This window comes from Pan troglodytes, chromosome 13 (genome assembly GCF_028858775.2).
Source record: "Pan troglodytes isolate AG18354 chromosome 13, NHGRI_mPanTro3-v2.0_pri, whole genome shotgun sequence".
In the NCBI taxonomy this organism is placed as follows: domain Eukaryota; kingdom Metazoa; phylum Chordata; class Mammalia; order Primates; family Hominidae; genus Pan; species Pan troglodytes.
In genome coordinates, this window is record NC_072411.2 from 130,943,610 (window position 1) to 130,962,654 (window position 19,045).

Below are 19,045 nucleotides of genomic sequence, written 5' to 3' on the forward strand. Positions count from 1 at the left end.
AATCATTTTCTGAAATCAAAATAACAGCACAACAGCTAATGCCCATTTCTCTTCCTTAATGATTTTGAAAATATATATAAAGAAAAAGAATTAGACTAATGATAGTGGAAGAAAAATGGTAATACAATACAACTATCGTATTTTAGCTATTTCAACCCAAAATACTCCTTTTTTCTGGTTTTCCATCAGTCTTATCTCTAAATATTACATATCAAAGTAACTATTACAGTCTTCTTAAATATGGCTGAATGTTAAAGATCAAGATGTCACTTTGCTAATAACTATGAAACTACATAAGAATTTGTTTCAACCTAAGAAACATCAAAAGGCAAATAATTGTTAGGGGTTCTATACACCTAGATAATGCGTTTTACAAGGAAAGTTGCTTCTTTGAGCTAACACAACTGATTTAATCTAGGCAGCCCCTAAGTTTTCCTAGCAGTAAGGATCCTTGGAAATCTTACTTGAGGAGAAGGGAAACTCTTTTAGGCATCTGTGGGCTGGCGTCCTTCACCCCTCAAGAGTTATCTGAACTCTGCATATCCCAGGGGTATCATCAGAGTTATACCCTCTCCAGAGAAGATGCACCAACCACATTGCTCACACAAGTGGACAAGACTGACACCTACACATTTTGAACCCTAAGTCTCTAGTTCCTAAAATTCCTTTCCCTGAATCTACAAAGCCAAGGGACACTCAGGGTGAAGAGTTAGTCTGTCCCTTCCTCCTCAAACTCCTGGGGCACCCTCAGATCATCCTTAGGCACGCCCACCTTCTCAGTGGTGGTGAACCAGTGTTTTATCTGAGAGTCTTCCAGAGCCTTCTAGTTCATGTTTATTTATGATTCCCGGAGACCAACCCTAGTCTCCTTTTGTCTCTGAGGTAAACAGCCCTAGTGCAGCCTCGTCTCTCTCTCATCAGGCTCTGTGGGAGCTGAGACAGATGACACTTCTTTGTGTCCTGGCGTTATGCAGACACAGAGGAGTGCCTTTCAGATCCCCTCAGGACTGCTGTGCTCATAAGACTGGTTGGCTGACAACCCCAAGTTTTTTGCTCCTTCAGGATCCACCCGACTCATGCTCAGAGCTGCCTCCAGAAAATGAGCAAGGGCCTCATTGCAGCCCAAAACAACTCAGCTCTAACGGGCCAGCTTTCCTGCAGAGCAACCCCTTGGGCTGATAGAGACTTTGTCAGCCTGCATCACAGCCCGGTGGCTTCCCTGTTGCTGTTCCTTTTCTTTCTTTGGTGTGTCTCCTCCACAAAACTTTTGCCTTCCTAACTTGGTCTCGGCATCTATTTCCTGTGTCAGGTATTATCTACCCAATGAACTAAACCAGTCCTTAACTGAAGAGGGTGAGACCCATGCTGGGACTCCAACATCATGATTAAATGATGACTAGAAGGTAGAGACCAAGTCTCCCTCATGGCCCACAAGGATTGTGCATAATAACCTTTCAATAAAGGTTTGCTGAATTCCATTTTCAAATATCTTGTGCTTCAGAATTCATCTTTGGATACAACATTTTTGCTTTTTATTAACATTGCCATTCTCCACTTCCCCTAAAGCATACATATGTATGTGTTGGGCAGAAAGTCTACACTTTCTTTGCTTAGGCATGATTGTACTGATTAAAAACCACCACACAAATTCAGGTTAACCCCCTGACTGCTGCAATCTCCTGCCTTCACATAGGAAGGATGCCCCTTCTGTTCTTCATTCTTCCTTCCTTGGTGTGACTTAGTGTCTCTGCAGCTCTTTTGGCTGGCTGTGCTGGGATGTCATTTTCCAAGAAGGGATCCACTTATTCAGATGAATGCCTCCTTTATTTATTGTAAAATGTTTTGGCAGCTATGGCAAATAGAGATTAGGTGTGGGCTGCTTTCCCTTTGAACACAACTTGCTGAAACAGTAGGGGACGCATCTCCCACATTCCAGGAGCATATGCCATCTAATAAGTCACATGGAACCCCTGAAATTTCCATTCACAAAAGGATCACATGGAACCCCTGAAACTTCCATTCACAAAAGGATTGCTTAGGGTAGGCAGCACATAATAAGGTGCCTTTTCTGCAACATTATTAAATAGAAAGTTTCTTCACGGTGCCAGGAGGTTATATTCCTTGTAAAAGTTGTGTGCCTTCACAAGTTGTGTTCCTTCACCATTCATAAAGGACTGTTGGGAGATAGATTTGGGCATTTGGGGAATTAGCTTAATTTACTTCTTGAGCAAAATCTCCAGGAAATCAACATCTGGCTCTTCATCTCCTGTCTACCAGTCATCTTTTGTACTCTCTGTCCTTTGGTATTTTCCATGCCAGCAGCACAAACTGGAAGAAACCAAGGACCCTCTGATCACCTGATCCAGCAATGTTGTTTTACCCTTTTTAGTTGATCTCTCTTGACTTTCAATTCTAAATCTCTCCTGTCTTTTCCAGTTTGACATTCTCCTCTTTGGTTCTTCTTGCTCTTGAATCCTTTTACACCTTCTACCACCTAATGATAAGCTTCCTTGGACTCAGTTTTGGTAAAATTACTCCTTATCAGAAATTTACTCTTTTTTTTTTTGTTGTTGTTGTTGAGACAGAGTCTCGCTCTGTCACCCAGGCTGTAGTGCAGTGGCGCGATCTCGGCTCACTGCAAGCTCTGCCTCCCGGGTTCGCGCCATTCTCCTGCCTCAGCCTCCTGAGTAGCTGGGACTACCAGTGCCTGCCACCATGCCTGGCTAATTTTTTGTATTTTTAGTAGAGACGGGGTTTCACTGTGTTAGCCAGCATGGTCTTGATCTCCTGACTTCATGATCCACCTGCCTCGGTCTCCCAAAGTGCTGGGATTACAGGCGTGAGCCACTGTGCCCAGCCAGGAATTTACTCTTATGACTTTCAAATCTATACAACATTCACTGAATATCTGAATTGAAATCCCATTTTGCCTAATTGTCTGTGAATTATGAATCAATATTTCCTAATCTCTATTCAACATCAGTGGTTAATTTCAAATGGACATAAGCCTCTCAGGAATGCAGCGTGAAGCTCTTTATTCAAAGCATAGTTTTTAAACCTGAGATCCACAAAACCTTATGATGGCCATTATTATAGGTTCCTTAAGATTGTGTGCCCAACAGTGTGTGTGTACATATATTCAGCTGTGTGAACGAAGCACACAAACTGAAGAAGTGTACACATAGTAGAGAAAATGGACATTATTCAGAGTGGGTATATTGTGGGTGAGCCCAGATAGAACCCATTAGTCTCTACAACAGAGAAAAAATGCCAGTGATGGCTTTGGTTTCCTTAAAACAAAACTCTCCTTTAATAACCTGAAGCCTTCAGTATTTCTGTGGAAACGTATTCATCACTCCTGCTTTTTTCTTTGGTGAAAGTTAGTTTGAACAATCTCTTGGCCCTTTTCTGCCGCCTCACAGCATCCTCTCCAGAGGATGAGAAGTATATGAATTTAGATTAAAAAATAGAAAATATGTAAATTAGCACCCACTTCCTCTTTTCAGCCGAATACTAAACTCTGTCATAAGAAGACGCTACTGAGAAGTCCTGAGAAGTTTGATGGATTGAATAGTGTCTACATATGGAATTACTATTAGCAATACCATTTGGCTAACATGCTGAAGTCTTGTTCTTCAACATTTGTATCAGCTGATTTAACTTTTAATTTTCTATTTTAGGTATCTCATTTCTAATTTTATTTGTATTTCATTTTTTCCCAACATCCTCTTATGAGGAATTCCAAATATATATCAAAGTTGAATTTTTTGTAATGAATACCCATATACCATTAACATTTTACTACACATGTCTTAACACGTATCTGTCCATTTATCCATCTCTATCCATCCCTTGAGCCATTTTTGTTTGAGGCATTTTAATGTAATGCCTCAAGAAAGAAAATAATGCTTCATTTTCCCCTATAATTCAGCATGTATATCATTGGAGTTAATTTTCATTTTGAGATTAAAGTAAATATTCCATGAAATTCACAAATGTTAAGTATATATATGTTGTGGTTTTTTTAAAAGAAAATCAGTCTAAATTTATTTAAAGTCAGAATCATTTCAGAAAAAAATAAAATTTGACATCAACAACACAGAGCAGAGTATTCGATCTTGGCTAAGAACATTTACCAAGTAATTAAAATTACAAGTCATGAATGCTTAAAAATACTTTGTTCTTCTAAGTGAATTGAGGATGACCCCTAAAAATTTTGTATTTATTCATTAGGCAAATAATTAATTTTAGATAGACTGAGGAAAGTTAAGTTTCTGACCAAATAATAAGGAATTCTTTTATTATTATTATTATTATTATTATACTTTAAGTTTTGGGGTACATGTGCAGAACGTGCAGGTTTGTTACATAGGTATACATGTGCCATGGTGGTTTGATACACCCATCAACCCATCATCTACATTAGATATTTCTTCTAAAGCTATCCCTCCCCTTGCCCCCCACTCCCTGACAAGCCCTGGTGTGTGATGTTCCTCTCCCTGTGTCCAGGTGTTCTCATTATTCAGTTCCCACTTAGGAGTGAGAACATGCAGTGTTTGGTTTTCTGTTCTTGTGTTAGTTTGCTGAGAATGATGGTTTCCAGCTTCATCCATGTGCCTGCAAAGGATATGAACTCATCCTTTTTTATGGCTGGATAGTATTCCATGGTGTATATGTGCCACATTTTTTTTATCCAGTCTATGACTGATGGACATTTGGGTTGGTTTCAAGTCTTTGCTATTGTGAGCAGTGCCGCAATAAACATACGTGTGCATGTGTCTTTATAGTAGAATTTTGACAAACGCATACACTAAAGTAACTCAAACTCTTGTCAGGTTGTAGAACATTACCATCACCCCAGAAAGTTATATAATTCCACTTCCCAAAAATCCTTACCCCATATCCCAGAAGCAACTTCTTTCTTGATTTTTTCCATTAGAGATTCCTTTTGCCTGTTCTAGAACTTTACGTAAATGGTACCATACCCGCAGGATGGACTCTCGTGTGTAAAGTTTCTTTCACTAAGCATAATAGTTTTGAGACTCACCTATTTGACCATATGTTAGTAGTTCATTGTATTGTTACGGATGAAGTGTATATCATTGTATGGATACACCAGAGTTTATTCATTCTCCTGTTGGTACACACTTCCAAATCAGGGCCATTATGAATAAACTATAAACAATCTTGTGCAAGTCTTTTGGTGAACCTACATATTCATTTCTTTTGGGCAACAACATAGGATAGCAAGTGATGAGTAGATAGAGTAGGTATATGTTTAGTTATATGAGAAATTACCAGATCACTATATAAACAAGTTACACCATGTTATATTCCCACCAAAAAAATGAGAATTTCAGTCAGTCTACACCCTCAAAAACAATCAATATTGTCAGTCTTTGTACTTTTAGCCATTCTGTTGACTATGTAGTATCATTTCCCTGTGGTTTTAATTTGAGTGTATTTGATGACTATGATGGTAAGAACTTTTTAATGAGTTTCTTAGCCATTTGTATGTCATTTTGTGAATGCCTGTGAAATCTCTGTCCCATATTTTATGGGGTTACTTGCAAGTTTATGACTGAGTTTTAGGTGTTCTTTATATATCCTGGACACCAATACATCGTCAGATATATGCTGTGACTATTTTCTCCATGTTTATGCCTTGCCTATTAATTTTCTTAATGGTGTTTTTGATAAGATTATTTTTCATTTGATAAAACCTAGTTTTTTGATGTTTCTTTTATGATTATTTCTAATTGTGATCTGAGAAATGTTTGTCTACCCTCAAGTCATAAAGATATCCTTCTCTGTTTACTTCTAAAATCGTTATAGTTTTAGATTTTACATTCAGGTCAATGTTCTATCTCTACTTACTTTTACATGCAGTGAAAGTAATAGGTTAATGTTCATTTTTTTCCCCACACAGATACCCAATTATTTCAGCATCACTTGCTAAAAATACTTTCCTTTCGTCTTTGGATTCCACTGGCAACTTTATTGAAAAATCAGATAACTATGTAAGTGTGTGTCTTTTTCTGGTCTCTCTGTTTCATTGATAAATTTGTCAATACTTCTGTCTGTATCTCACTCCCTTGATTATTATAACATAAAGTATTACAATCAGGCAGTGTAAATGTTAATGTTTGTTCTTTTTCAAGGTATTGTTTTGAATATCGATGTTCTCTGCCTTTCTATGTAAGTTTTAGAATTTCCACGTCTACTTCTACCAAAAAAAAAAAAAAAAACCTGCTGAAAAATGATTGTGATTGTGTTTACCCTGTAAATCAGTTTGGAAAGAAGTGACATCTTAACAATATCAAGTCTTCCAATGGTTTTTCTCTGCATTTATTTGGGTCTTTTTGAATTTCTCCTACAAGTTTGTTTCAGTTCTCAGGTTAGAAATTTTGTGTGTTCTCAGCGAGACGTAATCTTAAGAATTTTAATATTTTGATGCTATTATATAGTAATTAATTGTATTATTCATTTGTTGCTAGTATACAAATATATAAATGATTTTTGTACATTATCTATAGTAAATTCATTTATTAGTTTCTGAAGTAGTTTATAGATACCTTAGGATTTCATACACATACAAAAGTCATCTGCACCTAAAGACAAATATCGTCCTTCCTTTCTGATATTTACATTATTTATTTATTTATTTGGGTTTTATTACTGGCTAGATTTCCACTGCAATGCTAAATAGAGATAATGGGAGTGTGGATCTTTGCTTTGTTCCCAAATTTAGGAGGAACATTCACTATTTCATCATTAATCATTATGCTGGCTGTAGCTTTTTAATAGCTATTATTGCAGATGGAGGAGGTCTCCTTGTATTTCTCGTCTGCTGAGAGTTTTTATCAAAATTGAGTGTTGAATTTTGTCATATGGTTTTTCTGCACTGATTGACATAATCATATGGTTTTTATTTTTTGTGCTTTCGATATGGTAGCTTAAACTGATGTCATTGTTGCAGTGTTGAGAAACTCTACTTGGTCATGAAATATAATATTTACATGCTAAACTACACGCATCTATGTTTAGGAGAGATATTTTAGTGGGTATCTGTAATGTCTGTCAGATTTTGGTGTCGGTATTATGCTAATTTCATAAAATGATTTGGAAGAAATTCCCTCTGCCTATGTGTTTTAAATGAAATTAAGTTCTCTCTGAAATCTTAGATAGAATTCACTTTTGAAAACTTCTCAGTCTAGAATTTTATTTATATAAAGGTTTTGATGAGTTCAATTTTTTAACACATACAGAGATATTTTAGGTTTTCTTTTTTTTTAACTTGTGTCAGTTTGACAAGTGGTATTCTTCAAGGAATGTGTTAATTTTTTCTAGAGTTTTAAAATTATTGGCATGAAGTTCTTTATAATATTACCTTAAAGGTAAATAAAGCTATACATTTCCTTGTAGCTAGCTAGCTGCATCCCACAAATAATAAAATGTATTTTCACTATTATCCAGTTAGAAATATTTTCTTATTTCCTTTCTGATTTTTTTCTATGACTTATTTTTTAAGTTAGATACATATCATTTATTATTCAACTTAAAAATATTGTTTCTCCTGAATATCTTAATATATATTTCTAATATAATTCCATCTTGCTAAGAGATTACGTGAGATGGGGTGATGTCAGTTATTCTAAATTGATGAGGCACGTTTTATGGTTCAGCATATGGTCTATGTTGGTGAACATATCATGCTCAGTTTATAGATATATTTTGTAATTGTTGTTTAATGTTCTATAAATATCAAGGATACAGTAGTTGATAGCATTTTCCAGATTACTAATATTTTATCTGATTTTTTTCTATTTGTTCTATCCGTTGCCAAGATAGGGAAATTAAAGTCTCTTGTGATATCATTTATTTCTCCATAGAATTCTGTCAATTTTTGCTTCATAATTTTGGAGCATAAATATGTATGAACCTAATACATAGGTTCATTCAAATTATTTTGAAAATCTACAAAAAATTAACACATTCCTTGAAGAACGCCACTTGTCAAACTGACATAAGGTAATAAAAAAAGAAAACCTGATACATAGGTTCATACATATTTATGATTATTATATATTCCTAAAAAATTGATTTTTTTTAGGCAGAGTGCAGTGGCTCATGCCTGTAATCCCAGCACTTCGGGAGGCTGAAGTGGGTGGATCACCTGAGGTCAGGAGTTTGAGACCAGCCTGGCCAACATGATGAAACCCCATCTCTACTAAAAATACAAAAATTAACCAGATGTGGTGGTGAGCACCTGTAATCCCAGCTACTCGGGAGACTGAGGAAGGAGAATTGCTTGAACCCGGGAGGCGGAGGTTGAGTGAGCTGAGACTGCGCCACTGCACTCCAGCCTGGGTGACAGAGCAAGACTCCATCTCAAAAAAATCTTAAAAATTAAAATTTAATTTTTTTTGTAATTATGAAGTGTCCCTCTTTATATTTGAAAATACTTTTTGTCCTGTAGGCCTGTTTTCTCTGAAATTTATATGGCCATTTCAGCTTTCTTAAGCTGTTTGCATGCTACATATTTTGCCATCCATTTACTTTTAACTTATATGTGTTTATCTTTAAAGGGTATTTTTATAGGCAGCACATAGTTCTGACAATTCCTGTCTTCTAATTGAAGTGTTTGACTAAAACAATGATTGCCATTTCTGACATGATTGGATATAGATCTACTGCTATTTTATTGTGTTCTGCTTCTCCCTCTATTTCTTGATTCTCTCTTTTTTGATTTTCCCTCTTAAATTATTTGAGCATTTTTAGAATTCTACTTTAGCCAATTTGCTCTTTAGTCATGTTCGTTTAGATTACTTTTTGATGTTTAATTCTTTGCTTTACAGAGACCATTTGGACTTAATATTATATTATGCTACAACAAATGTGGAAATCTTACAAGATCATAAGCCCATGTAGCACCATATACTTTATGCTATCTTTGTCACATGTATTAAGATGCATACCGTATAATCCCACATGACAATATTCTAATTTTTGCCTTTTAGAAAGTCATGCCTTTTAAATAAATTGAAAATAAAATACAGTCTTTTATACTTATTCATAATTTTACAATTTTTGGTGGTATTTACTCTTTCTGAATAACTAAGTATCCATTTTGTATCATTTTCCTTCAGTGCAAATAACTTGCTTAGGTATATTTGTAGTGCATGTCTGCTGAAGAAAATTTTATTTAGCTTTCTTTCAGCTAAAAATGTTTTCATTTTAACTTTATAGTGAAAAATATTTTTGCTTGATGTAGAATTTTGAGTTGACAGACTTGTTCCTTTGACACTTAAAGATATATTCCACAATATTTCAATATTGTAGCTTTTTGCAAAATCAGCACTCATTTAAAAAGTTGTTTTCTGTATCTGTGTCACTTTTCTCTGGCTCTTTCCAAGATCCCTCTTTATTTTTAGTTTTTAGCAATTTAAATATGACATAACTAAGTATGTTTGTTTGTTTTTTTAACATTTGCTTGCTTGGTGTTTACTGAACTTCTTGAATCTGTAGATTTATTACTTTCACCATATATGGGACATTTTTGGCCTTAATATTTTAAAATAATTCCTCATCATTCTCTCTTCTCTCCTTCAATAACTGCAATTGTATATGTATGTTAGCCTTGATATTGCCCCACAGATCTGAGAGAATAAGTCAACTTTTTTTTGCAATATTTTATCTCTGTCATCTTTAGATTGATCATTTCTATTACCTCAACTTCAGGTTCACTTATATCTTTCTTCTTTTGACTTCATTCTACTAATAAGACTATTCTAAGTTTTAATGACTACTGTATTATTCTTCTGTTCTAGGATTTCCATTTGATTATTTTTATAGTTTTGTTTCTGCACTAAAATTTGTCTCTTTATTCAGTATAAGCATTTTTTCTCTCTCTCTTTTTTTTTTTTTTTTTTTTTTGAGATGGAGTCTTGCTCTGTCGCCCAGGCTGGAGTATTGTGGAATCTGGCCAGCAGCCCACAATGCAACGTGGCTCTCTCTTTGCTCTCAGGTGGATCGGCAGGTTGAGAAATAATAGACACACACAAGAGAGTGAAAGCTGGGTCCAGGGGGGTCACCAACTTCTGGTCCTATGGTGCCGCTAATGCACTGGATATACCAGCATTTATTATTAAGTTTAGTGAGGGTGGGGGTAGGTTAGTGAGGGATTTAGGGTCATTTGATTATGAGGTGAGATGGTCACATGGGGATGAAGTAATTCTTTAACATAACATCTCTATGCAGAAGTACAGTATACAGAGGTAAGAATTTACAATATAGTGTGTGCATCAGTAATTTCTAACAGAGCCTTAAAACAGAAACACCAGGAACACAGTCTTTCCATAACCTATGATTAGCAAGATATTAATCAGCAGTAACAGTTGCAGCAAAAGCTGGTTACAAACAATCCATAGAAATAGGACGTGAAGCTAGACAACCGGTTAGACCAGAAATTCTCAGAAGGGAGTATGCCTTAACCCTAAAGAGGCCTAGAAGAGCCGTGGCAACGTGAGGGCGTTTATAGCCCTATCTTATCCATATGGACAGGTGCCCCCCACGCATCCATTTATAGGCTCTCCACAAGGGTTGCATTCCATTCCCAGAGCTATGAACATCTGCTTTTCTGGGATAGGAATCTTGGTGATGTGAAACCTCCCTGACTGTGTGTCCATTCATAAGCTCTCTGCAGGGGGAAGCACATCACACACTGTTGGCTCATTCTGGCAGTCCAACCTGGCATTGTCTTTACACAATCCTGCATGCAATTTTGTATTTACAATAATCAGGAGCATTTCATCTTTTATTCCATAGCAATAGTTTCAGGGGATCTCCCTACACTGGAATGCAGTGGCATGATCTCGGCTCACTGCAACCTCTGCCTCCCAGGTTTAAGCCATCCTTTTGCCTTAGCCTCCTGAGTAGCTGGGATTAGAGACATGTGCCACCACACCTGGCTAATTTTTCTATTTTTAGTAGAGACAGGGTTTCGCCATGTTGGCCAGGCTGGTCTAGAACTCCTGACCTCAGGAGATCTGCTTGCCTTGGCCTCCCAAAGTGCTAGAATTACAGGCGTGAGCCACCACACCCAGACAGTATATTTCATATTAGCTCATTTAATATAATTTTAATAGCTGCCATAAAATGCTTAAATGCTAATTGCAGCATCTGAATCACTTGTAGTTGTTTCTGTTAATTCTCTTTCCCCTTGAGAATGGCTAGCATTTTCATAGGACTTATTATTTCAAATAATTTTGGATTGTATCCAGACATTGAATTCTGTGATAATCTTCAAGAGTGTTTTGTTTTGTTTTATTAGGAAACTCACTTTGTTGAATTCAAATGCAAATTATGTGCCATTTAGTTAAGCAACAGTTCCAATGTCGGTTCAGTTCTTTCATCCTGAGCTGAGCTGCTTTGAGTTTTCTCCATGTCTGTTCCCACATACATAAAGAAAGAGCTCCATGTATGTGAAATTCTCCCACAAATTCTTCTGCAGTTGATACACCAAGTTTGAGGCTCCCTCTCTCCAGCTTGCTCCTTACTGATATCCGTAACTCACTTATTAGTCGCTGTTGTTGGATCTGAGCTTTATCCTCTGGTTTTTCAGGCCAGAAAGATTATTGCTCTTTTAGAAACATTTTTTTACTCCACATGTAATTGATTGTAGCCTGCCTTCAAGTTAATAATAAAGCCATACAGTGGGAAATGCATCTCATGTCTTTCACATATTGGCTCTCTTCTGGGATTTACCTACTTTTGTGCACTCCCTCGTGCATTCAGAAAGCTTTTTTTCTTTCTTTTTTTTTTATTATGCTTTAAGTTTTAGGGTACATGTGCACAACGTGCAGGTTAGTTACACATGTATACATGTGCCATGTTGGTGTGCTGCACCCATTAACTCGTCATTTAACATTAGGTATATCTCCTAATGCTATCCCTCTCCCCTCCCCCCACCCCACAACAGTCCCCAGTGTGATGTTCCCCTTCCTGTATCCTTTGTAGGGACATGGATGAAGCTGGAAACCATCATTCTCAGCAAACTATCACAAGGACAAAAAACCAAACACCACATGTTCTCACTCATAGGTGGGAATTGAACAATGAGAAAGCTTTTAAAAAATATTTTGCTTCTAGAGTTTGTGGTTCTTCTCTGTGGTAGGATCAGTCTGGTAAGAATGTATTCGGCCAAATTAAGAGAAAACTCTTTGTAGTGACTGATATTTTGATCTGCACTTACTTGGCTTCTCTATCTCTCCAATCCTTTTTGAGTAGTCCATTAAAATAAGATATTAAGATATAGTAATAATTATAAGAGAGAATGGGATTGAGCTGAAACATTATCAAGAAGAACAAAATAATGGGTGAATTGGAAATATAAAAAGAATCAATTGGATTTGGCAAAAATTTATTTTCAAAAGGCTAAGGAATAATTCTAAAGCTAGTTGATTTTCAACTTAACAGAGCTAGTAATTTCTTGGTACAGATCAGTTTGAGGGTATTTAAAAGAAAATAAGTATATTGGCTAACCCTGAAGGAGTTAAAACAATGGGTTAAAGCCTGAACATATTGTATATGATGTGCCAGCATGGCACCTGTGTGTACCCTACAGCAATAAAATGAAAATTTAGGTTTAAAGCCAAGAAGCAATATTAGGGAAGAATTGTATATTTGTGGATCAATACTGATATTAGATCTAAATATATTAGAATAGACTGTTGCAGGGATTCTATTACAGTTTGAACCAGATGAAATTGTTATTTCTGTGAATCAGAAACAGTCACACACTGGCAATTTTATATGGTTCAACCAAATAAACAGGAATCCCAAAGCAGAAACATAGGAAACACCAGTCTTATTTAAGAAACAAATTACCTAATAGGAACCTACTGGGAAATCTATTAGGAGAGGTCAGCATAGTAGGAGAGGGGCTACAGGGCCAGTAAATATGTAAAGTTGATGAATGACTGAGGTAGCACTAGAGAGTAATGAGAAAAAAACGTAAATTTAATAAATTCTGCTAGGAACATTGGTTAATTATATAGAAAATATGTAGTAACATTCTTACATCATAGACAGTAATGAATGTACGCATGCATGGATGTAATAAATATTTAGAAATGAAAGGGAAACTTCAAAGCTCTTAGAAGAAAATACAGGAGAATATTTATGACTTGGGGGCATTAAGTCAAAATTTGATAAATGTGATTATGTTAAAATTAAGAACTTCCATTCATCAAAGGACACTATAAAGAGGCAGTTCACAAATTGGGGGAAGTCACTGTAACACCTAAAACTAACACATTGAACCAAAAATGTGTAATGAACGCCTAAACATCATTAAGAAAAGACAACAAGCAGCCCAGTAGAAAAAGAGTCAAATGATGTGAACATATATTTCACCGAAAAGGAAATGTGAATTGCCTGTAAATAAATGAAGTTACGCCTCTTTAACAATAAAGAAACTATAAATTTAGACCATACTATCCCACTAGTGTACACTCATTAGAGCGCCAAGAAAAAGTTTAATAATAGCAAGTGTCACTGAGGGTGTGGATAAACACCCTTACACATTTCTAATGAGGTTATGAAACAGTATAACTATTTTTGAATACATTATATGGTAAATTTAAATAGTTTCATACTTTATAGGCCAGGAACCTGTCTCTATTATATACTCATGGGAAACTTTTCCACATGTGGACCTGAAGACATCTATACAAATTTTCATAGAAATATTAATTGTAGTGTAAAAATTAAGATTGTATCAAAAAGTACACAAAATAATAAAGCAATGAGTTATTATATAAACAAAATAAAATATTATAGGGCAATAAAAATTGAATTATGGTACTTAACATTTAGTGACAAAAGGAAGTTATAGATGACATCTTATAGTATAAGTTTTATTTATTATTTTTTTTCAGATTGGGTCTTGCTCTGTTGTCTAGGCTGGAGTACAGTGGTACCAGCATAGCTGATGGCATCCTAGAATTTCTGGGCTCAAGTCATCCTCCAGCCTCCTGAGTAGCTGAGACTACAAGCCCATACCACCATGCCCAATTATTATTTTTTATTTTTTATTTTTGTAGAGACAGGGTCTTGCTTTTTTACCCAGGATGCTTTCCCACTCCTGGCATCAAGTGATCCTCCCACCTTGGCCTCCCAAAGTGTTGGGATTACAAGTATGAGCCACTGTAATTAGCCAGTATAACATTTCTGTAAAAACCCAAACTAACACAACTTCACAATATAGTATTTTGAAGTTTATACAAATGTTATTAAACTATAAAAATAAAAACATATTAATAAAAAATTCAAGAAATACGGGGAGAAAGACATAGTATATAGAAACTCACAGATTCATGTATTATATTAGTAACAATTATTTCTTAAGCTCAGCAGTTAGTTCATGAATACTCATTTTGTTATTATTTTTAAAATATTTCCTTAAAATGAACTTCAATATTTTAAATTAAAAAGGAACACATAAAAGTAATTATATAAATAAAACAACAAAATCTAAAATTCTCATTGTTATATAACATATAAATTCATATGTATTCTCTTATACATTACAATAAAATATATAATAAAATAATATATATTAGATTAGATAAATTATGTCTCAATTTCCATTATATTCTATATATCACAAATTCTTAATATTACTATAATTAATTTTGTAAATAGTGTTTTAAATTCCATGAAATAAATCCCCGTGTCTTTAAAAATTATCCTGAAATTGAAAAAGAAAAAAAGGTTTTTAAGTTTTATTATATATAGCATATGTAATTTCTCAGAGAGGAAGAAATTACAATAGAATATTTCATTTCTGGATAAAAATATATTAGTGAGAAACAGAAGCAATGAAGTCTAAGTATATCTTCTCAGGCTCAATGAAACAGCTGGTGCCCTAGACATTTTCCTGTTTTTCCTCTTGGGAACCGAGATACTGACCATATATGTTTTTCTAGACTAAAAATAAATATTAGCCCGACGCTTCAACTGATTATTAGTCCAGCAAGCCCTGAGGGAAATCTAACTGCAGATCTAAAAGAGTCAGTAAAATGTATCACCTGCTTTTCCGCTTCCTTGTGAATTTGCTTTTAACTAGGGAGTGTATTTGTATGAATATGTAGGGATTCATTCATAAACAGAAAAAATAAAAATAAAATGGATGAAAATGAGAGACATCAAATTCAGAATGATGAGTGAGTGCATGGGTAGGGATGTACAATAACTTTGGTTGGTAATGTTTATTTTATTTATTTATTTATTTGAGGTGGAGTCTTGCTCTGTCACCCAGGCTGCAGTGCGGTGGCGCTATCTTGGCTCACTGCAACCTCGGCCTCTCGGATTCAAGTGATTCTCCTGCCTCAGCCTCCAGAGTAACTGGGATTACAGGCACCCACCACCATGCCCAGCTAATTTTTTTGTATTTTAGGTAGAGACGGCGTTTCACCATGCTGGCCAGGCTGGTCACAAACTCCTAACCTCAGGTGATCCACCCGCCTCGGCCTCCCAAAGTGCTGGGATTACAGGCATGAGCCACTGCGCACGGCCAGTAATGTTTATTTTGTAAGCTGAATAGCATGGTGAAGGACATGCACTATATCCTTTTATACATTTTGCATGTCTAAATTATTTCATAAAAAATGAAAACTTCCAAACTATTTTAATGAGAAACCAAAAGCTTATGAAGTAATGGTTTCTTCCACAAAAATTTATTATGCACCTGCAATGGTCAAAGCTGTACAGTACATTTATTTTCGGTGGAAAATAAAGAACTACAAAATTTGAACTTGAATACTCCAAGAGAAATGGAGTCAAGTCCCAAGTAACCTTACATAATGTGTCCTATATTCCTGGGACGCAATGTGAACACAGAGCTGTCGATATTCAGTCGGAAGTGGTTCCTCCAGTGAGGAAGGACCTATATAAAGAAGTCATCAATCCACCTGAGATCTGGGGATGAGAACTTATTTTTCATGGAAATAATTGATTGTGATAAAGATTTCAAAAGAGGCTTAAGATAGCATTTGCTTTACTAGGGAGTGCATCTATAAGAATATTTGTAAGGAGATATGGAGGAGCATGACTGCAGCTCTGCAGGCTGCTAGAAAACACCATGTGATAATGGAAATAGCAGAGCATTTGGCGTGAGATGGCCTGAGATTCCCTCCTGGCCATGTCACTTACCGAGAGTCGTGGCACTTGGCAAATTACTACCTTTCACATTTGGCAGTTGGGAATAATGGAAAATTTCAGCCTCATGGTTTTAAGAGTAACAAGTCAAGTAATACATGCACTTTGATATCATAAGACTCCAGATAAATGTTAGTTTTTACCTTTAAGTAGTAGAAAAGAGGGCTGGGGAATTAGATTGGGTCATTTGGTGAATGGTCATGTGTAGACTGACTTTAGAGATTTTCATGATTGAAAGCGGAAGGAAAAGTCACAGATGAATGAAAAGTACTGAACCTGGTCTTGCATGCTGAGTCATAACTAATTTGGGGTTGGCTATTACATTTTGTACACATTGTTTGATTTGATTTGCTATATTTTTAGGAATTTTTATCTCTACATCCAAGAGTTACATGGGCCGATAATTTCCTTTTCTCGAACTACATTCTCTGGCTTGGATTTAAGGTTATGACAAAATGACAAAAGTGATAGAAATAATTTCCTCTTTTCTGTTTCCAGAAGGGAATGATCTAAACCTATAACTGTCAGTTGAAAACACTTATAAAACCATTGGGGCATGGTATTTATTTTGAACAACCATACTATTATTTCAATTACTTTAATATTTATAAAATTATTTAGATTTTCTATTTCTTATTGTGCCAACTTTGGAGGGACATGCTTTCTGAGAATTCATCTATTTTGCCTGTGGTTTGATATTTATTAGTTAAAAATTGTTCATAATATTCTCATATTTTAGTTTATGTGTCCACTTTATCCATAGTTCTCTCCCATGTTTCATTTATAATATTATATATTTGTAACTTTTTTCTTTTTTCCTCAATAAGTTTTATCAGAGGTTTGGTTACTACTAATCTATTAAAAGAAATAACTTTTTGGTTTTATTGGTCTGCCTAGTCCTTCTTCACCTTGCAGTTTCTTAGAATATATTTTCTGTTCCTTTTCTAACTACTTTAGTACTTATGCTCTAGATGATCTTCCTCACGACCCCATGCTCATCTCTCTGACCTCCTCTGCAACAGCTCTTAGTCCTGCTGACTCTGCTTAGACCTACAATTCTCCTTGCTGTTCCTAAAACGTACCAGGCATGCTGGTGCTGAGGGTCTTTGCTCTGTTAACTCTGCCTGCATTGCTTTACCCCGATCACCTCTAATATAACTTCCTCATTTTAAAGTCTTTCTCATCCTGTCTTCTCAATGAGTCCTTTCTCTTCTATTAAATACTACCACCTCCCACCATAGCACTTGTTAACTTGTAATACGCAGTTAAATACACTCTAAAATACAACTGTTAGCCTTGCATAGCTCTCTTTGCCTCCTCAAGCCTCAGTTCTAAGCAAGTAAAAGTAAAGGGTTGGACTATATATAGATGTATAGTTTTCCCTTCCTTTCCAAATAGAAAATTCTGTGATTCTATAATTTGAATTTTGCCTATTAAGCCCCAAAGATTTAACAGTGTATGGTTTTCAGTTGAGACAAAGCAGAATGCATGAGTGTGATAAGAATTATTAGAGAAGAACAAAAAAACAGGCATTTTTAAGAATTAGTGAAGATGGGACATACCTAGGAGAAAATCCCAGCATTATGCTATAGTAAACAGGAGTGATATAATATGAACGAGTTGATTCTTGTCTTTTCTGGGAGTCATAGCTGTCTGGTGGCTGTTTTGAATAACTGGAACACGAATGCCAACTTGTTGGCACTTTACATTAGGTAAATGCTTGTAACTGCTCACTGTCTTAGCAATGAGAAATAACCTGGAAGTACAAAAAGATGTTCCTTTAAAATACAACTCCCAGGCTGGGTGCAGTGGCTCATGTCTGTAATCCCACCACTTTGGGAGGCTGAGGCAGGAGATCACTTGAGCCCAGAAGTTCCAGACCAGCCTGGGCAACATAGTGATACCCTGTCTCTACAAATTTTTTTTAAAAAATTTTCCAGGCATGATGGCATATTCCTGTGGTACCAGCTACTTAGGAGACTGAGATGGGAGATATAGCTTGAGCCCGGGAGGTTGAGCCTGCAGTGAGCCGTGAATATGCCACTTCACTCCAGCCTGGGCAACAGAGCCAGATCCCATCTCCAAGCGGAAAAAAAAACCACTCCTAGATGATTACTTTAGAATAGAATCTATGTCCTCAAGGAGCCATGAAAGGGAACCCAAAGGATTGCAGGATTGGCAGGTGTGCAGGTTTTGGCTTAATAAAACAAATCTCAGGGCTTGACCCTGTACACATTACTTAAATTCTCTGACTTTTGTTTTCTTCACTCAAATGCGTGTTTTATATTCTTGCCTCTTGAAATATTGCACGTAATTTTCAGCCTTGTTTCAGGTACCAAGGATCCAGCAGACAACAATATATACCATGCCTCTCCTTCTGGAGTTCAAGTTTTACTCAGGGAAAAAGCTAAGGAGCTTAATTTGCAAGCAAGTCATAGCTTCATATATTAGGATGCTCCGACTCACACTTAGATGCACAATGTATTTAAATCAATTGCTTTTTAGTGAATTGTTTATGTGATGTCTGCAATTTGACAAGGAAGGGAGTGAGGGAAAATTATCGCCAGTTAATATATTCTGGTAGAAACACTTATAATTCCCAGACTACTTAAAATGCTCAGCAGCATTCAACTAGATATAATGAAAGCAATAAATGAAGCAAATTTGGCCTTGAAGTTATTGACTGACTCCTGATTTTACAATAAATGATAGCAGAATGCTCTGGATGACTCTCAACCAGAAAAGCAATCTAAAAAGGCGTATCTGTATCAAGAGTGCCACAATCTTTTTGGGGGTCTATTTGTCACTTTGTCACCTAGCACAG

At 35.9% G+C, this 19,045-nt stretch overlaps 1 long non-coding RNA gene across 2 annotated transcripts in view; it reads left to right on the plus strand.

Annotated features, from left to right (window-relative positions):
* LOC107973946 (uncharacterized) overlaps nt 1-19,045 on the plus strand; it is a 109,469-nt gene that overhangs the window by 14,988 nt on the left and 75,436 nt on the right. For both annotated transcript variants that reach the window (XR_010149911.1, XR_008546720.1), the window contains exon 2: nt 5,930-6,020. This is a non-coding gene — a long non-coding RNA (uncharacterized LOC107973946). The remainder of the gene's footprint in view (nt 1-5,929; nt 6,021-19,045) is intronic.